This window comes from Onychostruthus taczanowskii, unplaced genomic scaffold, assembly GCF_017590055.1.
Source record: "Onychostruthus taczanowskii isolate IOZ18803 unplaced genomic scaffold, ASM1759005v1 scaffold113, whole genome shotgun sequence".
Lineage (NCBI taxonomy): Eukaryota > Metazoa > Chordata > Aves > Passeriformes > Passeridae > Onychostruthus > Onychostruthus taczanowskii.
Window position 1 is genome coordinate 335,820 of NW_024497963.1, and position 22,500 is coordinate 358,319.

Genomic DNA, 22,500 nt, shown 5'->3' on the forward strand with positions numbered 1-22,500 from the left:
AGGCTGTGTTACTGCCCAGCAATTTCTGTGCCTTGCCAAGGGGGAATTTGGAACATCAAGACTGGTGAGAGTCGTGGATTGTCAATGGACTGCTTGCTCTGGCATTGTGGACAGAGGCTGGGAAAACAGCAGATGTTTTTGCCCGTGTGTGAAAGCATGGCCCTCCTGACTCTGAGAGGGAGGTGGCAGTGCCTTGGGGCATGCTTTCTGTGAAGTCACATGCAAATTTGTCCTTCCTGAGACTGGTGTACTGTAAGCTTCCTTAGTGATTCAGCCCAATAGTTTGCTATAGAAACCCTTTTTGTTGGAGTAAAATACATATTGTTCTTATACTTAAAAAAAAGAAAACAAACATTTTTGAGATGTTGCAATATAATACAGGGTCCAAAAAATTATTAACAAAATGTGCTTTGCCTCTACTTCAGTGGTACAAAAAAATGTGGGATAATTTCTTAAGGGACAGTGAATATGCTTAATGTATTTTGATTTTATCAGATAAGATGACTTTTTTTTTTTTTTTTTTTTAGAGAAGCACCCATTTGCAGAACAAGGGAGGAGTCTAGATGCAAGCATAGCCTTATTTAAAATAAATAAACTGTTCCAGGGAATCTGTTGGTAGCCCACCTTTGGTTCTAGCTATTGATTGAACATTGTTCTGCAGTTGTGTGGTCATATGGATGGCTTCCTGTGATAAACAGGCTAATGTGAATCACATTTTAATATAAAATAGAAAAAAAGGAGTTAATTTTCTTCATGAATTAACTCTGACTTGGCAATTGTACTTATTAAAAAAAAAAAAAAAAGAGGTCTATAAGTAAAACACTTAACAATGAACCCTGAAAAAACATTACCTTGTTCCTTAAAGAAGTCCTGTTCCCATGAAGTTGCATGTGCTGAAGGTGTTTGAACACAAGCATAGCCTTAGAGTAAGACAAAAATGTAAAACATCTACTTCAAAAGAGGATTCATGCACTCTAAGATGACTTAGAATGGAACTTAGGTTCCTTAGTCTTTGGCTTAGAGATATGAAATTCTCCAAGCACCCAGGTGCCTTGGGCAGGTGACTGTCCTTGTAGGTCCGGGTGGTTCCATATGTACCCAGGACTAACACCTCCTGATCATGTCCAGAGCTCCCAGGGTGTGAGTAATGGACCTCAGGGCTGAATGCAGGATTTGGGAGCTCAGCCAGATGCATAATAAATATTGCAAGACTCTGGTCTTACATGAGTGCTGTATTGGATGTAGGTAGAAGTGCTTTGTTTAATCAGGACTGTGGCACTCTAGGAAATTCTGGAGTGATCATATCTGTAATTCATTTTGCTTCTGTTCAGCATTTGTGAGTCCTGTATATTAGCCAATTGTGAAATATTTGGAAAACACATCATTGAAAGTAAGATTTCACATTTGTATTTTCCCCTAAGTGTATTTAACTGTTAATGAAAGCCATGGGACTGAAAGCTGTTGAGACAGAAATCTTATTCAGGAGACTGGAGCTGTAGTGCTCTCTGACTCATTTGATCCTCCCATGTCTCCTTTGGGATTCAACCGTTTTTAAAAGGAATTACAGATAGCAGTAGAAGAATAGCTTTGTCACTGACTATTCATTCCATGGTGTTTCAACATAGGGCACAGATTAATGTAATTTATTGTGTTGAATTTTGTTTTCTGGACATCTGTTCAATATACCCAAACTCCTCCTCTATAAGACTCTGAGGAGCCATCATTTGGTAGCAGCTAGAAAACACTGGGCTGGATATTCACTGGTGACTTGGAGGTATAACTCTTTATTCATTGGATCTCCAGTGCCCTGAGCTATCCAATTGTCTGTGTCAAATAACCCCAATGTGCCTTGTGTCAAATATTACTGATGTCACTATTGACATTGTGTCAAAAAGTGTCATACCTAATGTCTGTCACTGAAGAATGGTGGCAGAGTCAAAATTTGACAAAAACCACTTAAGGACAGATAATAGATGTAATGTGCCTCTTTCCCTAACAGGGAACCAAGAAAACTGTGAGTGTCTGTTCAAATTTTCTTATGCTCGCCACATTGCATGTTGTAGATTTCTAGCTGCAGAGATTTTAGATTTGAACTTTAAAATATCGGTAAACAGGGGAAGTTATTCAAAACAAACTTAAAATGACGCTAGTTAGCAGGCACAGCTGCAGCTGGTGACCAGCTCCAGGTTGGTCCAAGGCAGGAGATGGCTTCAAATCCACAAGTGCAGTGAGGCCAGAGACACTGGGCCATGAGAATCACAGAGGAGAAAGCAGATTTGGTGACTCTCATTGCACTTCTCTGTATTGTCTATATAATTTATAATATTTTAAAGTGTTAAAGCTTTTTAAAATTTGAAGCTTATGATAATGTCTTAAGTGATATTCATTGGTTTTGAGAGAAAGTGTTATTCCTATGGTCACTTTCCTTAAACATTTCTAAATGGCTTGATAAAGCTAATTCCTCTGGATCTTCTAATAATGTTCTAAAACTTTAAGGGTAGGATCTCTTGCCTGGGTGGATGTAGCTAAAAAAATACTTAAAACTGTCTCCAAAGAGAGACATTTTCAAGCTCTTTTGCTTATGGGAGTTGTGGGATAATTTAAAATACCTGGATACTGATTTGTAGATTTTTAGGAGTTTTTTTAGGAGTTGAGTATTTTGTTTTTAATTAGTAGTATCTCTTGAGTCTCTCTGGCTCATGGAATCAAGGTCTGTATTCCTTCAGAGGCAGCATCAGGAAGTTCTGCTGTTCTTGGATTGGACTGTGAGCAGCAGCATCTGGCAAGAGTTTGGCTTTGAGCAGGCAACTATAGTTATTGCAAACTACTCCTGTTAAGTAGTAGTAGTAATAAAAATAAAATTATAGTGGACTGTAAAGCAACATTCTCCTCTGCTCCTAAGAAACTGCCTGCAGTTTTCTCAAGCAGATGCCTCATGCTGCCCTGAAAGCCTCTGGGCTCGTGTGAAGGAATGTCTGCTTGTGCTGTCCAGGCAGTTGGTGTGATTTGTTAGAGCCACGAGGTCAAATCTCCCCAAGCAGTAGAGAAATGCTGAGAGACAGAGCTTGATGTAGCCATCAGAAGGCTGACATGTCGTGAGCTGGTTTGGTTTTGCAGAGTTTTTCAGGGAGGGAAGGAGTGGGATGCAGACAGTAAACATCCTAATGTCTGGGTCAACACACAGAATCAAACACTGCTGGGCTGCTCTGTGTGTGAGTACCTGCCCTGTGCCCCACCTGGCCTGGCTGCTGCTCACAACCCCCTTGCACTGGGACTGTGAACCACCTGCTGCTGGAATCCTGTGTGGGTTCTAAGACTCACAATTTTTCTTTCTAAAGAGCTCTGAATTTTGAATCCATACCAAAATTATGTTTCTGAAACATCTTTGCCTAAAACACAATAGCAAATAGAAAATACAATGCTCTCAGATCATGAATAAAAAGCTGGGCTGCAGGAAGAGTAACATCTTTCAGTAGAAATACTCAGGAAGGTAACAAGAACATAGAGGCAAAGCATTTGCCTAATTATCAGCATAACTGGATGTAACAAACAAGGAATAAATCACTTTTTTGGCTTCATTATGTTAAATTAAAAAATCCAGTCTCGGGCATTTTGCCTCTGAAATATACAGTATTTTCAACTTCAGAGCTGCCAACATTTCTCAAATAAGTGAAATGGCTCAGGTGATATTTAAGATGATTTGGTGTGATGATGAATAGCTCATTTACCTTCTTACATTTAAACTCAGATCACATTGAAATGTGTGTTTGAAAGTCTGGATGAGTACATCTGGACTCACAGGCAGGTTGTCTTCAAAATAGCAAACAAGAATCTTGCAAAGTTTTTATGGGAGCTTTCATAATCGAGATTCTGTCCCTGAAAGACTCCTTCCCACTTACAGCCCTTCATTGCTTTGAGTGTCTCCTGTTCCCTTATCACAAGAGACATCATCTGTTAGGGCCTTAAATATAGGTTTATTTTGAATTAATAAGTAACATAGGAACTTTTCCTGATGCAGTCTTGGCCTCAAAAGTGACAAGCAGAGGAAATAAAGGAAGGTGCTCAGCTCTACCTCTGTAGATCTTGGTTCCAGTCTGAGTAGTGGGATGAAACTAAAAGGAGAGTTTTCCTCATCCTTTACAAATTCCATCTATTAAAAAGTTTTGTTTTGATGGCCAAAATTGCTAAAGCTGTTCTATTTGAATAAATAATATGTACTTTGAGTTTCCTGAACTCTTTTCCTTTTGACACTCAGATGCAATGATGAAGTTGTAGGCTAAATGCTTTCTTCAATTAAAAGAGGGAAAAGGACAACAAAAGGCTAACTCCAGCAGGAATGGGTGAATAAATGTGCTCTACCAGAATAACTGAGCCTGATGTTCAGGATATTCACTTATCATGTGTGAAGCTAAATCCCTGAACTACCTTTTCAGAGCCAGGCATGAATGTAAGGCTCTCCCATTCAAAAGGAATTTCCTTATTTCATCCCCCTATGAGGTTCCTGTGGGCCCTTTGTTTTCCTTTTTCTTTTTTTCATTACCACTACTTTTATGAAACTCTGGTAATGCCTATTTGTAGGGCCTTCTGCATTTGCCTGCTCTCTGTAGCAAAGGCATGAATTCTGAATTCGTAATTCTAAAAACATTAATTTCCATAAAAATAGTTAATAGTCAGACTTCATGTTTGACAAAACACTTAGCATGGCCAACTAAGATGGTTAAGTTTGTTTAATACACAAATATAGTATGTTTTTATTCATTTAGTTTAAAATTCTCTTCCTCCTATTTAGTAGTTTGCTAATGAGAATACCTGTATAACAGTAATACTTGAATGGTATTTACTAACATAAATATTTGCTTTCTAGAAGCAATGTTACACAAAATTCCTCAACTGCAGTCTAAGCAACTGCTGGAATGTTTGAGGTAAGAAACCTGACCTTTGGGGAGGATCAACATCAGGAAAACAGAGTTTCCACTGTTTGTGACTTGTGTCCATAGTGAAGGGGCTTGGAATGGCAGGAAGGTGACTGACACACGCTGTGTCACTGCTGAACCCCAATGGAAAGGTCTGGTCATTATAATGATATTGGTAACATTTTGCATGAATTTCAGCATATCCTTGTACACTCAAAACAGGCACTTTGTCAAGGCCCTTTTGTAACAGATAAGGAAAAAGAAATAGAAAGAGACATTCATTTATACTAAATGTTAGGAATTGCAAAACCTGTGTGGAAAAGAAGAATTTTAAGTCAGCAGCTGCTGAAATTACGTTAGCTGCAGCTTAAAGCAAAACAAAAAAGTCTTCTTTGAGGTATCGTCTTTTCCACATTAATTGTGCTCCTTCTCCCTCAAACTATTTAGTTGCCAGCCATTATTGTCAAGTGCTTGTATTCAAGATGCACGGTAAGCTGTGGTGTCCGGGGGCTGCAGTGGGTGCTCCGGTGCCAGTCCTGGTGTGCAGTGAGAGCCGCTCTGCCCGCGGCGCAGCGGGCAGCGACGCGCACGGCAAGGGCGAAGCTTCTCCAGCTTGCCTCCACTGGAGGCCAGTCCAGGTGGTGGGTGAACATACAGGATCCTTCTAAAATGCTGCACTCCCACAGGTTTGTTCTTGGGAATGCAGGAGTTTTGTATATTCAGGTGAGTGTTGACATGAGAGTGGGGCAGGAACAGTCAGCTGGTAACGTTTTTTCCAGGGTGGGCTTACAGTTGAGATCTGGAATGGAGATACACTTCATTTATGATGCCACTTCTCTTACTCTAGTTATTATTTTTTTTAAGGATTTCTTTGCAAAGGGTCTTCTACTCTTTTTTTTCTTCCTTAGCAAAGTACTCCTACTTAGCTTATTTATTTTTCAGCTTTAAAACATCAGCATTTTATAGATCTGAATTTCACAATGTGAGGATGATTGCTACGTACAATTTGCAAAATTGTGATTAACCAGCCCCTGTTTCGAGTCAGTTCTCCCTAATTCACAAAAGGCTTCCAAGAATAGTCTGCACAAAATTCAGTGTGCAAATTGTAGGGCAGATTTTTAGAGGGCAGTTTAAAGAATGAAGTCCTAAGGGTTTTATCTATATTTATATCTCTTGTTAAACCAAACTCTTATGTAAATGTTACAATCTGTAAATAACAAGCTGAGCCGCTTTCTTAAAGGAAAGATTGCATCCACGTTTTTTGAGATTTGGCAAAATTATTAACTTGCACAATAGACTAATATACAAGTATATTTGGAAGCAACTAACGCTAGCCTGTGTCTTCATCTGTATTTTATGGATATTTAAAGGTTTAAGAATACATAGACCTTTCATTTTCCTGTAAAAATTGTCTCAAATTGAAAAACACTGCCCTTAGTGATGGCTTGAAAAAATGGAGATAGCTTTTGTATACTTTTACTTTTTATAGCCATTAATGTTGTAGTAAATCTTGTATTATTGTATACAGTCTAGATTATTCTTCATTCTTTTGCCTTTGGACAGGAAAGAAATTACTGGCTTCCATCAGTGTTATTGGCAATCCCCATATTCTGACATCTGTTCCTTTCTAAACATTTTACCAACCTTGATGAAATGTAGTTTAGTGTTTGAAGCTGACTTGAAGAAGAAATTGGATGATAAAAAAATAACATTGATTAAACACCAGAAGTAATTTACCAATGACTATCAATATTTTGATGGCCATTGCAGTTTATTGCAGAAAAGCTAGACATCTTATAGTAATTTTAATCATATATAAATCTTTGAATTAAACTGCATAAATGAATTCTCATTTTTTAAACAGAAGGATGAGAGACTGATCTTAGTCAATTTTAATCAAACTCTTTGAGCCATAGTCCTGAGAATGTTTGGGGCACATTTTACAGATGCCGTGCAATGCACAGCTCCCCAAATCTCAATTAATATTTTCTATTAATATTAAAAATCTCAATTAATATTTTCTAATACACACTGGAGATGTCATTCCTGATGTTGTCCTTTCCAAGAAGCAACACAGGGATTTGCCCACTCTCGACCAGATGCTGGAGTGAGGGGCACTCCGAGGGGCCTCCAACAACAAGGGTGGTGAGTAAACCACCACTTTATTCACACCCCTTTTTATTAACTGTGCTTCATTAAAGTAAAGCAGAGAAATAAAAGAGAAGTGATTACTCCCTCCCAGGTGCCAAGCACAGAGCAGTTCTGGTGTGTCTTCCCCCACTCCATGGGGTGGTGAGCTGCAAGAGGAGCCTTGTGAGAAGTTGTTGAGGGCTGGGGCAAAAGCAGGGGTGAGTGTTTCATTTCCAAGGATTGGAACAAGTTAATTACTCAGTGAAGGAGGAGGTATGAACAATATCTTCTTGGCAAGGGAAGTATGTAGGAAATAAATTGAAAAGGGCTACTACAGAGTGTGTGTTCTGATATTGTGAGAGGTAGATGTACAAGAGGATGGGAAGGTGTGATTAGATATTTTCAGAAGCACTTAGCAACGGTCTCAGTGGAGCTGTTGAAATTCATGGGATTTACTGTGGACTAGTAATGTTTGGGAGCAGAGTTTGGGCAATGCTAAACTATAAGCCCCATGCCCTGTGTGTGGATCCTCCCTGCAAGGTTCTCAGTGAAGCTGTAATGCTTCGGAAGGGTGAGGAAGGCAAATTTCTGCAGCTCTGTGTGTGTCTGTGGACCTGTATCAAAAATGAAATTGCAATTCTTGATGAATTCATTTCATCACGCCAAGATTTTCAAAGGTGGAATTACTCCTCTAGCAAAAGGGTCTTAGAGGACTCCCAAGCTAGTTTTTGATTCCCTTACCTATGAGAGAAGCTTGAACCATGGAGGGTTCAAGGTAGTTTCTAGGCTGTTTGAAGTGGAGGGAATTTGAGAGATTTGTTTTCTTCGTTTTACAGAAAATTTTATTTTGAAGGAAAATTTTCCTAACATACCTCCTTTAGAAGATTCAGATTTATTATCAAAACAGTTTTTCTTTAATTTCCCAAAAGTCATGTATGGTAGGAGTAACTGAGGGGTCTAGATTAAAGGGGTGTATAAACTGACAATTTTTGGGTTCTAATACTCTGTACTAATCATAAAAAACTTCATGCATTTCAGCCAGAGACCTCTCAGCATGTTTTATACGTTCATTCCAAGATGAATGAGTTCTCACAGTTCCTTGCTGAGGATATTTAGTAGAGAAACTAAACATTATAGACAAAATGTCACTTTTTGAAAGTGCATTGTTTTTCTTAAAACTGTTTTTTTTTTTTTTTTTATTTTGAAAACAGATTGCATTCAATTGTGCTTATACATATACCAACCAGGAGTGCAGTCTAGTGGTCAGGACACTGTTCTGGGAAATGGGATGACTTGGATTCTGATTCATGTCATTCCTGAACCCGAGTGTCTTAGAGTTAATATATAAAAACAAGAATAAAACAATTTCTGAACCAAGCAAAGAAACAGGACTTTGCTCTTCCCTGCTGTAGTGTGTTCCTGTAACCACCAGGAGACGGAGATCTTCACTCTGTCTTCTAACAAACTAAAGTCTACACCTAAAAATTATTTTAATGCAGCTCTGCGAAACAAACCGTTTGAATACATTAAAAAAATTCTACTTAATCCCCACGAAGAAAAAAAAATGAAATTAGAGGGACATGACAGAAAATCACCATTGTGTGGTCACATTTAGTAACCCTTGTTGAAGGAGGGGGAAATGGAGAGGAAGGCTCAGTTGTTTGCCCGGTGTCCCACAGCTCAGGCAGCGGAGTGAGGCTGCCCCGGAGTGCCGACTACCCAGGGCCATGTTCAGGCTGGGGGTGCCTGCCCTCCTGTCAGACACAGAGTGCCTGGTGGCCTTCCCCTACCCTCTCCCAGCCTCCCTTTAACATATGGTCTCAAAGCTGTTGACGTTCACCTGCTCAGATATCTGTACAAACTACTAGTAGGAACTACATAAATATCTAACAGATGCACGCGCTCACCCTGGGATTAATGCATTCTGCACTCGGACCCGTCAGCATCACACCCCTTCACAAAGGCATTTTATTTTTTCACTTGCTCATGTGGTGTACACCTGTGACATGCTGGCAATGCACTTGCTTGCAGTGAGAAAGCCCCTTAGGTTCAAAGCTATCCTTATATCTTTGTTCCTTTATGCGTGAACCTTTTGAGGTTTTCTCTTAGTGTTCAAAAGGCTTGAGCGTGGCATTACATCTTTAAAACCTCTCCTGACCCTTTTTTGAATATGCTGAATATAAAAGCAGAAACAAAGCAAGGAGAACTAGATAAATAGATGCAGGGAGACATCATAAGGAAAAAAAAAAGCTCCTGAGCTTGCCAATATTACTTCATGCTTTTTATTGCAAACCTGTAAACTAACAATAGCCCACCACCTCACACAGCTGGGTGTGCCAATTGAAGGTGTGCTGAATGTGTGGGCTTTCCAAATCTAGCACAATAACAGCAGCACCTGTGCTGAACCACTTTGCACTGATTTTATTTTTTTACAATATTTGCAGTCCTTCTCTTTTTATAAACCTGTATAGTGGGGGAAAAAAAAGAGGACTTGCCAGGTTTAGTTTCAGTTTTAAGACTTATGTGTCAAGGTTTGATGGACCTGTGAGAAAGTCATGTGGATTTACACATACCAAACCAAATGTAGGATTGAGTCTTAAAACGGAGGAAAAATTGTTCTTCTTGTGGATCCAGCTTAGCTAATGTACATTGGCTTTGCCTAACATGCTCCTTGCAGCCCAGTCCTGGTTTGCCTGGTTGGTTGGTTGATTTTTAATTTGTTCTAACTAAGCAGCCAGTGTTTCAATAGCCAGTCACAGCAACAAAATGGTTAAGAAAAATACTAATAGTCTGTAAGTGTATATCTTAAGGCACAACACAGATTTAAAATTATTAATATTCAATAATTCATGGTTGTTTAATGAAATGACATATCAAATCAGAAAAAGTAGAAGTGAGAAATTTCTGTAACTTAATTCTCATCACTGCAGAACCATGTAGTTACTATCACTGCTGTTATTATCTGGTAACATAGATTAGGTTTAGTGTTATGTTTAATGTTAAATTTCAGGCATAGAAACAAGATGCTTTTCACTGCCAAAATATTCACTGTAACATTCTGGGCTATGAATCTGAGAATTATAAAGATGGGCAGCATTGTTAAAATCTAAGCATACCTTTTTGGTCACTTTGTCAGCAGTATAAATGGGTCCAAGGGTTGCTCACAGGGCTAGTTAACCTTTTCTCCTTTAACAGCAGCTGAATTTGAGGTTCTTTTTCACCTAAGTACCTACCAATTTATGTCTGTAATTCCTATTAATTCTGAGTCACTCTTTCTTACACTGTTGTTACTTGAAATGGAAAATATTGGTTACAGTCCAAGAGAAAAATTTATAGCCTGTCATTGTAGCCTTGTGCTATTTCAATATAATAATACAAATGCATTCCCTCTTTGTGATAAGTGTATTTTTCCTTTTACTTTCTCATGCGATGTTCAGACCCTTTCCAGACTTACTTTGTCTCTGTGATCCTAGAGATTATAAATGCTCAAGGAGCCTTTAAAGATATTTGTTACCCTTTGAAACAAGGGAAGCAGACTCTCTTGTTCTCTGTCACACTCAGACTGGGGCTGCAGAAGGCGATTTTTATCTTGTACAGCTAAAAGTTGGGGCTTGTGGTACTTTCCTGTTAGGTCACCTTATAAGCTTGTAGATATTTTCCTACATTTTCTATGGGAAACAGAGCATCCTCCAATGTTAAGAAAGGTGGAAAAAGTTTTCTGGGCCAAATCAAATTCCTGTTGATGTGTTTAGTGAGACAGAGATGGGGCTAAGGAACACAGAAGTGCTGCTTGTTTTAGAAGTGAGAAGGAGACCCACTGGAAAAAAATTGCTTTCCAGTAATCAAGGGAAGATGGGAGTCTCACAGCAGTAATGTGGACTCCTCTAATTACCACTTCCACGTTATTAGCATCTGGAGCCCTTTTTCCCTTTCCTATCTAGCAATTATAGAGTGGGATAGATTAGTGAGTTGCAAAAGATGTAGAGTGGACTAAGTTTCTCTCTGTCGGCATTTGGTTGCTTGCTGAAATTGGTACTTTTAGCTAAATCCAGGCTTTTTACCTGCCCTTGAATCCCAGGCTGTTCTCTTCATAGATAATGTATGTTCAAGGACCATGCAAATTGTTTATTTACTTCTTAGCTCCCTGCCCCCACCAGAGAAAAAGAAGCACATCTTAAAAAGCCAAATAAAACCAGTCAGACACATGTTTTGCACATGAAGAATCACGTCTATAGTAAAATGGGATCCATATGTGTGTTTTGGATATGATCATCAGTGCTGCATTTAGCTTTGCCCACATGCCAGGGTGTATAGGCTGCTGCTGAAAGCTCAGAATTTTCTTGCTAAATCACACACAAAATTTGAACTTGAGGTTGCATTAATGTCATAAGTTCATAGTTTTCTGTTGTTTCTTTCCCCATGTATAGTGTCCTTTGTTTATAACTCAAATCCTCTCAAGATTAAACTTTAAAAAGACTCTGTGATTTAATGGACTTAGGATCAGATTCTAACCTCCAGTGTGGAACAAGCCTGACTGTAGCACTCAATAGCAATAAAGGATTGTTTGCAGTTGTGAAGCAATGCCCGCCAAACATTATTCAGAAAAAAAGATGCTGGGACTAATTTTTGCATGGATGAAATATTCAGATGAATGTTGAAAAACTGTGTAACAATAGATGGTGACATACACAAACAGTAAAAGAGAAATTACTATCATTCCAACATAACGCTGCACTAATTTTTTTTCTTTTCCCCACAACCATAAATATCTTCACTTCAAGTTAGCATATTTCTTTATGTAAAGTATTTTTCTATCTTGTACATATGTCCTGCAGAAGGATCTGGAGAGATTGAAAAACTGTCCTGCTTGAAACTGTTTGCAGTTTTAAAATTTATAAAGATAATTGACTTTTCAGTTCATCTTCCAAATTTTGGACTTGTTCATGCCTATACGTTAATTTTATTCCTTCCTTGCATTTTCCTCCAAATAAGAGCTATCTTGCAAGTTTAAGATCAGATCTTTGCTGTTGCTCAGGTACTTTGTACTCCTCTGGTAGTGGAAAACATCTGTGACTTCCCTGGCCTCCAGAGAATTTGAAATACCTTCTTTAGACAATCCTCAGCAAGTGGCAGCAGTAGCAATGGTATCCCTTCCCATTTTTCCCTCTGGGGGTATGCTGGAGCAGGGGGAACAACCTGTGACTCTATGATTATTCCTGCTCTGAAGAAACACAATGAATTGACCAGGGAGCAGTTCTGAAGCTTGTTCTACTGTACGCCAAGTTGTTAGTTGGGAATCTGAAAATTATTTTGGAGACCAGTGCTATCATATCTCAGTTATTTTCAGGGGATAGGAAATGAGGTGCAGATTTTAAATATGGGAAGATCCTTCCTGTTTCTGCACAGAGTTTAGATGTTTTGGGGCACTAAAGCTGTGTAATATAAACAAACCAAATTTAAAAGTAAGTAATACTCCAAGGAAAATGGGGTTGAGGAGGGAAGAGATGTCTCTGTGGCATTTATTTTCTTGATTCTCAATCCTTGTCATCATGATCTTGATCCTGAAAGATATAGCAAGATGCCTGCTACTAGCACTTTGTTATATAGTAACTTTTCAACCTTCCTTCTGGGGTTAGGTGATCAATTACTTTGTAAAGAAAACAGGGTGTTATTTCAAAAGCTGTGTTTTATTTTCCTTTATAATTATCTCCACATCAGTCTTCAATCTGGAATCTTGAATTGGCCACATATGCACGCTGACTTGCATGTAAAAGATCTGTGACAGCAGTCACGTGATGCTTCCACACCATAATTTTTCTCTGAATCAGGCTCCCAGTCCTTCAGAGATCTGAAAAATCTACAAGAAAGCTGGTTTGAGTGTACCTATGGGAGTCAGCTCAGATTATTATGTCATCGATAAATAGATTTCTTTAAAAAGGAAAGGAAGTGCCTTTAACTTCTTATTGTCTTACCTTTGTATTAGGGAGCAGTTTCTTAAAATGGTAGACCCACAGAAGCAATGCCATCAGCTGGAAATCTGGTCCATGTGAGTGTTTTCGTGAGTTGTTCTTGCATCTTCCCCTAAATGTTCTTGTTAAGTTTTGTGGTTTAACAATCATCTCTCAAATTCTTCTGTGGAATGTATATTTCCCTCATCTGTTGCATAAGAAATCCATATGAAGATAAGAGGGTTTTGATTTTTCAGAGGGGAAATGGTTCAGCTGATTTTACTGAAGTGCTATTGCTTGCTGAAAGTACATGTATAAAATACATAGAAATGGCTTCATTTCCTATCAGGTGACCTGAATATCTTATCTATAAATATGTTATTTAAGAAACATAGACATATTTTCATATCTAAGTTGATATTTTAAAATTTTTTCTTTACTCCATAAGAAATCCATACTTAGACACCTTAGGAAAGAATCTTTTCAGCAACAGTAGATCCCAGGGAGTTTCATGGGACTGAGCAGTATATGAGGACTATAACTGTAAAATGCACTTGAAAATAAGGCTAAAGGAGATCAATCCAGGTAACTTTTCACTTGGCCAAAAAGAAGAAAAGAGAAAACATTATGTTTGCTCAACAGCCAGATCTCAGGAGAGCCTCAGGTGGGAGTTCCTTTCGTTCTGATGAGGATTTGCCTCCTTGCAATGGCATTGCAGATAAATTCACTGAGATTTCTTTAGAAATACAAACACCAGTATTGCATGAACTCCCACATGAAGCCTTGGTTTCAAACCCTCCTGGAGAGGGTAACTGCCATGTTGTGAACCTGCAGGACCCCTCTGGCAGGTCACAGAACCCCTCAGTTGTGCCGAGCAGCCCCGGCGCTGCGGAGGCCAACTGGAGCCGTCGGAGGACGGCATCAGCAAATCAGTGGCTAATAAAGACAGGCAGCAACAGCAGCAGCAGTGTTGGCCTTCTCCACAGCAGGGTACCACAGATGTTTCAGATAACAAAGTGAGCTTCGTTGACAGAACATGTGTGTAATATATAAAATAATGGGAACCGAAAGAGGGGGGGAAAAAGAGGCCACTCCAATCCACCCATGTAAAAATGTTTTTTATTTATAAGCGAGCAGCTGAATACGAATGTTGTCTGCTCCCATAGAAGTAAAAAATAGCAGGCTGATGTGGATGAGAGACTTCACATGGTTTCCAGTAAAATAGACAGTGCATTGAAATCTTTTTCTTGTCCCCAGACTTACAGCTGGGGCAAATCCATGCAATTTTTTTTTTCTAGCGATTATACTGTTTTACCTCCTCTGATGATATGTCTGTGCTGTGGTTGGAGGGGATCATGGCCAAAGTTTCCTGTGCAACACTGCACTGGAATGCTGGACAGTTTTTGAACAGGACCAACTTTACCAAATTGTTGCTACACTGAGGATTTTTGCAGGGTGGACCTGGAATATGCAGTGATGATCCACAACTACCTGGAAAAAAATCCCATGAGCAGCTGTCAAGTACAATAATTAGCTGTGAACTGGAAGAATTACAACAGAAATCCCTGTTTTTATGATTTAATAGGCTTACCCTCTACTGTTCAAGTGTCCCAAAGTAATAAGGTCAACCTCATAGCTGAGAAAACCTTGGGTGAAGGAGACTTTCACAGGTCTTTTCTGCACTGGTCCCAAGGGCATGAACAAGGGGCATGAATGGAGCACCCTAGAAACTGCAGGGTGACCCAGTGCTGGTAGCTGGGGAGAGGTCCCACTGTGTAAGAGCCCCATGTTGACTCTGTGTGTGTCCTGCTGAGTAAAGGCCTGCAAACAGGCCAGGAAGATCACCTGGGATGCCTGGTCATGCCCCTCCACGCCTTCTCCATGTCCTGCTGCACAGCCAGTGCTCAAACACTGCGAGCAAGAGCTGCCCATAGGGTGCAACTTGTTAGCCTGCTTTTGAAGGGTAACACAATGGGATTCTGCAGGGTGGAACAGGAAGCTCCTATCAGAGGCTAATAAATGTTTCCTTGTAAAATGGGGAGATGCTTATGTGAGTCCAGATATAAAGTGAAAGTAAGACAGCCCTCAGAGGAATTACTGAGGTAATAAATGTACTTACTAGGGCAGTGTGTGCCAGAGCAAGACAGAAATGGGCTAAGACCAGAAGAAAATTAGAACCTCAAGTGCAAGCTGAAGCTTGGTGGTCAGATAAAATTCAACCCTTTCCTCTGAGAAAAGAGTGTCTGCCCTGACTTCATTATCTGGGATTGGCGTGGCCGATGAGAACAGCAGTGTAGGATTTCTGCCATGTGTCCTGCTTTAAGCAGTAAGACATGAACACAGAATATGGTAACCAGCTGAAAGGGGATTTGGCTCTCAGCATATGCATATTTTATGTACAGATTGTGCTGTTGCAACTGCAGCACCTCAATGGGTCAGAGTCTGTTCGTGTGTGAGATTATTGCGGCGTGTGGCTCGGCATCGCAGGGTGGTAAAATCCTTTGAGACTGCTGCTGGGATCTGAGGTTTGGCCCAGCACAATGCCCCTCTGCATGTGCAGGATGGAGTCATCTAAGCTGTGAGAGGTGAGGGCATACAACCACTCAATGTAAAATCAACATGAAATCAGAGGTGTACAATCTACAGTAGATGTTTCTGTGGCTGAAGTGTAACTACAGGTTAGGCAAATTGCTCCAAAAATCTTGTGGCTATATATGTGTTGTGGTCACTTTAGCAAGGTTTATAATTTTAGTGTTTCTCTAAAGCCAGGTATGTAAAAGCAGGACTTCTATAATGTAGTCCTTAACTGAAGAAAGTAAAAAAAAAATCCTGATTTTTTTTTAAGTGTTTTTTTACTTCTCTGAGCAGCATCTTATAACTGAGATCCACCTTGAACATGTAAGGTCAGAATTCAAGACACAGAATATGCTCATGAAGCTGCCCAACAAGATACCTTTATTCAGCCAAATTAGAAAACTTGTGTGTAACCCAAAAGATCAGAATAGAGTCCTTATTGAGCAAGGTTAGGAGGGATAGAAACAATCGGCTTATATAGAGTATTTTTACTTCATAGGAATGTGGTTCTGATTGCTGAAAATGTATCCTTTGCATGAAGTACAAGCATAATCCTATGCCTACTTTGCCCTTTGAGTAAAAGTATGCTTAATAGCAATTTCAGGGAAAAAAAAAATCTATTTAAAGCCTGTTGAGCAGAATATCCACTTATAGAGGGAAGCTATAAGTGAATAATGTTAATGGAGTTCTGTTTTGTAAAATGCATAGGACAACTAATAGAATCAAGCTCCTATAACAGTGAATGATTGAATTACATTTAAGAGAGTACCTAATTTATGACCTTTAAAGACAGTTTTATAGTTGTCTATTTTTGTCAATCCTAGACCACCTTCATACAAAAGTTTTTAAAAATCTCATCTCTCACTTGATATTATGGTGAGAGGACTTTTTGTGCTATTGTATGTCAGTAGTTCCATTAAAACATTTAATTAGGCCAATTACTGAAAGGAAAAAAATGCTTTCTGGAGAAAATTATTATACCTGTTTATAGGAGAAGTTCTTAATCTGGGAATAAATTTTGAACAATAGTGAAGAAGAATGACCTGACCCAGGATCTTCTCAGAAAAAGAAACGAAGCCCTATAAATACCAATTATTGAGTGTTTTCCCCTCCAAAGACTGGATTTTTGTAAAGTAGAAGTTTGTGCACAACTTCTGCCGATCACTGAGATATTATGTACAGAAACATGAATTTTATACTCCTCTCATTTTTTTCCTCCCATTTATTTTTACAGTATGTGTTTGGTTTTTTGCTGTGAAACTGATTCAGTGTTATTTTGTGCAAAGGAGACCCTCAAATTTACTGCACACTTCATTAAAATTATTTGTACTTTTATCAGTTTTAAAGAGGCTGCTCTTGCAGTCATTTGATGCTGGTTTTACCTTGCTCTGTTCAGGAAAGTCAAGTGAATTTGAGAGCCCTTCCACGGAGCATTGGAATTTATACAGAGACTCTGTGTGGGAATACCCTTCCTTAACTCTCTTCTAAGTTTTACATCATTCCTTAAAGCACTCTACAATTTTGTTAGCTTTTGTGCCGGAGGGTTCTGCCTGCTGTGGTGTCATTGATTGCTCCTCCTAAAAGAAGGCAGAGAACAAAGGTGGAATAAGATGCTAATCTTCTGGATCAGCCAGATGTCATTCAGTGGTATATGGGAATTTAAGGCACGGATTCTTAAGGAAAAGGGTGCAGAGGGGGCTGTGAGGCTGCCAGAAGCAGCCCCTTCCTTGTGGCACCCTGCTTGCCAGAGCGCGGCTGTGTCATGCTGCCTTAATTGTGGCTTTTGCCTGCTGGGTGCAATGGAGTTCTCTGGGGAGCATCACATTTCCAGAGAGCTACAAATGGAATTGGCTACTTTAAGAATATGATCATCTGATTAATATTTTTTTTATTATTTTTTTTTTTAGATCAGTTTAGGAAGGAGGATCATAGCACTTTATAGGTCTTGCTTGTTCGCTGTGAAAGCTCTGTGCTGTAGCTCTGAGTTCCTGTTGAGGTAATCTCAAAATTCTTACTGCTGCAGAATCAGAGCCAAAAGGGCTGGACTGCACGTGTGCAGCAAGGAACAGACTAGAAAAAGGCTGTGAAATCTCTGTGGCTGATCATACTTACAGTTCTGTCCTTTCCAATGTAAAGTAAAAATTGTATTGTTTCACAAAGAAGCTCCATTATAGGTCAGGCCTTTTCCTAACCAGCCACTTGAGAGTGGCCCCACTTGACTCCCAAAACAATTTACTCTGACCATTAGTTAAGGACTGTTTCTGCTCTGTCTGTGGTGTTCCAAGCTCCATATGGTGGTAGCTTAAGGCTGATCTAAGAGTAAACAAAAAGTGCAGGGTTTTGGTCTCACAAAGGTGTGGGACTCTGTTTATAAAAATAAAGAAGATAATAAATGCAGGGGAAATACTCTGTCTTTATTTATCATCAGATATGACAGGAATCAGAGGTGAGGTCACACCTTTTTTTGTCATGCTTGTTGGTCCATTATTTTAAAGTAAAACCCCTTTTTTGAGGGATTTTTTGTTATTTTATTGATGCTTCTCTGAAAATGAAGTTCCTGCACTATACTGTGTGTTCAGTATTCACAACAAGGAGAGATTCTGGCTTTGCCCCAAACTGCTGACAGTCTTAATACTTTTACAGCGAGCATCTCTGGAGCACTGAAGAAGATTTTTGGAGGATGAGAGGGAATGTCAGGCTAAAGTACCGTAAATAATTTATAGACCTCAGATAATTGTCCTGTGACAGCTCCCAGTGCTTCCAGTTTCTTCCTACCACCCCTATTTTCAGCTATCAGTTATAGAATCTTGACTTAATATTGCTAATTGCATAGTAAACAGAACAATATTGTTTGCCCCAAGACAGATTACCATTTCTCATTACAGAATTCACATAGACCACAAATCATTGATACCATCTCCACCAGTTATAATAAAGTTTATCTTCAATCTGATAAAAAGCATGTACTGAATAATAACTGTTGCTCTTATTGTAAGTGGTTTAAAAACATGCTTTTTAAAAAGCTGGGTAGTTCACTGAAGTTGCAATTCTGCATTTGCCCTAGCCAAGAGAGGTGAGAGTTGGGGACAAAAGTGGTCAGATTTCCAAGCATGACTCTGTGGGTGCAGTGTATGTGGTGGCACTTGACAGCTGATGAACCTCTTACTGTTATCACAGTCAGCTAAACACAGTCAGTCCCTGCATTTATCTGTATTTGTACTTGAACCCATTGTTCAGTGCATTATGGATTTGCATCTTTAGCTTATTCATAGAGAATTAAAGTGCACTGGATGTTGTAAGGAGGTTTATCTCTTCAGTTCAAATTCTAGAGATCCTTGATGGTCTGTAGGCTTCTGCCTCAGTCCTGAGATGAGCACTTGCACCTGCAGCAGTGCAGGGACAGGCACTAAATCCTTCTGGAAAACTGCCTGAAAAAACAGGTCCGTTTTACTTATGTCCCACCACTGCTCATGCACATGCATAGATGAAGAAAAAATAATTTAGTATGACACAAACCACCAAAATCCATAAAGGGGACACTGTGGCAGGAGTATGGATACTACAGTACTTTTCAGTTTTCTTACAAAGGTGGAAGTCTTCCAGTAGTGCATTTCAATCTGCCCTGATGAATTTAGATACTCCTTAGAGAGGTTAATCTTTTAGCCCTGCTAAAATATGTTTTTATGTCATATATGCTGAGATGGAAGCAATTGCATCCTTGTGTGTAATTTTGAACAAAATTGGCCCAAATGTTAACTGTCACAGCTGAACTTTGCATTTTGCTACCTCCTTTCATTGAGATGAGGCTCAGCCAGCAAGTTCAGCTCTAAATACAAACTTCCTCAAAGCCTAGCTCTGCTCCTGAACCAGGGAAATGCTACTTTGGTGAGAAGTCCTAAAATCTGGAGCCAGTTTTAAAGTTCAGTGATTTCATAAGACAACTGAAAATATTGTGCAAGTCCATCAGGGTTTGGACCGGGGTGTATGAAGTTGTGATTGAATCAGGTTCTGGTGTAATTCTGTGGGGAAGCAGGGATTCAGAAGGATTCTTTCAGAGTTGAACCCCAAACTCATTAAAATATTACAATAAAGTAATTAATGCACATGGCCACTAGACACTCTTAAAATGTAAATTTCACAGCTGTAAGAAATTAGATTTGTTTAAAAATAACAGAAGGCTCAAGTACAAATTATGGAGTAAAAGCCTATAAAATTTCAAACTTGGTTTTAAGGCACAGGGTTTTTACTAGCTCATTTACTTCAGCACTAGTGTTCACAAACTGAATTCCTTGTCTGCCATTTGCCTCTGAAGTTGTAGTTATGTACCAGTGTAGGGTTGAATAGTTATAAAGTTTTCTTATCAGAGGCTTGGGCTTGGAGAACAAGACAAAATTCCCAAGGAGCCTGTGCCCCATCTGAAGCCCATCTTGTGTTCAGGAGGTGCAGGCACAGGTTCCCTGAGTGTCTGAGTGAGTTATTTGCACAGCTGGGAGGACAGGTAGGAACAGTTGTTGGGAATGCTGCTTTATCACTGCACGTGTGTTTTGGCTGGCAGGAGCAGAACTTGACCTCTAGGAACTGCTCAAATTGGTGAATGCCCTCAAATCATTCTGTGCCACAGAGGCCAAGAAAATTAAAGTGGCTTCAGGTTCAGAAGCAATGGAGCCATCTGGATTTTTCAAGGGATGTAACACGTGTCTTTTCAGTGCAGAGGCCTTATTCCAGATTCTCCAGCACTTTCTCACCCATTGGTGTTTACAAACATGGGCCTGACTGTGATGCAAGAAAAGACTTTGACTAGCAAAGGCTCAGCAGTGTATTTCAGTCAGTTTCCATTTGAAGCAATGCTGAAATGTAGGGCTCCACCATGGCCTCTTGGCACACCAGCTTCAGCAGAGTACTGAAATGGCTGAAGGAAGGAATTCCAGTCAGAATATGCTCCAGATGAATCCTGTTGGAGATCCATTTCTAAATATATGCTACGTGCCTAACTATTAAAAAGTTCAGATTATGACCCCTCTAATGTTATTTTAATGCTAGTTTTTAAAATGTAATTATAAATCAAATTGCATTTGAAATTTGAAGCTGACAGTAGTGAGCTGGAACACTCTAAGAGCTGCTTTAAAAATAACCCCTCTCAAACTTTATTACTGGTTTCAGAAAGGGAAGTGCAAGTGGACTGGCCAGATTCATCCCTGCTGCTCCCATCAGCAGACAGGACAACTTGCTAAGTGCCAGTTGTGTTCTGGTTTACAGAGACGTAACATGGGAGCTTTTATCTTTATCTGGAGATTGCATTTTCAAACTTTGTATATCTCTCTTGGAGCTTAAGTAGAAGACACAAACTCCTTTAAATCATGTTTCCTCCTTTCTTTTCTCATTCTTTACCACAGTGAATTTCCCTGAAGATTAAGACTTCTAAAACCTGCACAATAACCAAAAACTTGAGAAAAGTAGGACATTACTTGGCAAGTGCAAAATTTTGGGGCAACACAAAGAAATTACAGGCAAGAAATGCACTCGGTGACTGTTGTGCTGGTCAATGGTATCTGTATGAATGTAGTTTTAAAAAAGGGCTGAAGGGAATGCAAGCATTCAGCAGGGTTGAAATGTTCTGTTCAAATAATGGCTATAATGATTTTGGTAACTTCATATTTCTTTTTTCCCCCTTTTAGTAAATGTAAATGTTTGCATTAGATACTCCTGTAACTTGCCTAAAATTAACTAATCCACAAAGAGTGCATTAGAAACTATAGGCTTTGAATTTCCATTTATATAGGTGTAGTTTAAGGGGGAGGAAGGGAGGGAAGAATAACTGGGTAGGTAGATCTGAACAAACAAGTCACAGTGACTCCCTAGGTACATTTTGGATTTTTTCTTTTCTTGTGAATGTGGAAAGTATTTATTCAGCAGTTACTTACAGAACTCTTCAGTGAATAATGCATTTTAAAAATCTTTATTCTTAGAGTTTTTTGTTTCGATTATTTATAAATTTATAGTCATAGCTGGTTACCTAAATCATGTTATTTCTTCTGTTCCCTGATTGCATGAGTTACGTATTTACTTGATTCAATACACAATGTAAATTTTGAACGTTACAGCTGAACATACATCTCAGAATTTTTGTTTGGTTGCTCAGTTACATAAATCAGCCAGTTAGAAGAGGGAGGGGATGTATCACATGATCTACTTAAGCAGCTAATACTTTAAAATTTTGAGATTATATATCTAGAAGTATACATTTTGACCACAGTATGTAGATTATATAAATTGAGTGGTATTATTTCTATTCCCTGATTAATGGTTGATGCTGTTACATCTACAGAATGAATGTCAATTCAAACTTCAATTTGAAATTTGAAGTCAATGAATATTTAAGCATTCATTCTAGATGTTGACTGTGAAGACATGCTAATATTGGTACAGCACATATGCTCCAAATTTTGCAGACAGACAAAAACAGAAAGCAGTTACGTGTTTCTAATGCTGTTAACTCAAAATTTTACTTTGAATTACAATGTTTTATAATATTTACTCAGGTCTTATTTTTACCCTATTTTGCAGATGGAGAAACCAAAGCAAAGAGGTTAAAGGATCTCTCCTGAGCCCCAGACTGTGTTGATGTCTGTCCCCTCTTCCTAGACATGTACCCAGACTACTAGACTTCTCTGCTCTGGCTGCAGGTAAGACATGTTGTACACACAATGGGATCAAATCTTGAATTGACTTGAATAATTCCTAGAAAGGTGGGAGAATCTCAAATATCTAAGTGTATCATATCTAAATATACCTGTATTCTGGTTGAATCCCTGAAAATCAAATCAAACAGACTGTTGTCTGTGGCAGACATAGAAAAATCATGGATGCAATGGGTTGTTACATAATAGCTAAAATGTATCTGTGCCTTTGACAAACATCCTTTTTCCTGACAGTTG

At 39.1% G+C, this 22,500-nt stretch overlaps 1 protein-coding gene across 1 annotated transcript in view; it reads left to right on the forward strand.

Annotated features, from left to right (window-relative positions):
* Nucleotides 1–22,500, forward strand: part of ZNF536 (zinc finger protein 536) — a 228,594-nt gene that overhangs the window by 78,331 nt on the left and 127,763 nt on the right. The window contains exons 4-5 of the mRNA XM_041426520.1: nucleotides 13,027–13,089; nucleotides 22,130–22,248. The gene's annotated coding sequence lies outside the window, so the exon portion shown is untranslated. The remainder of the gene's footprint in view (nucleotides 1–13,026; nucleotides 13,090–22,129; nucleotides 22,249–22,500) is intronic.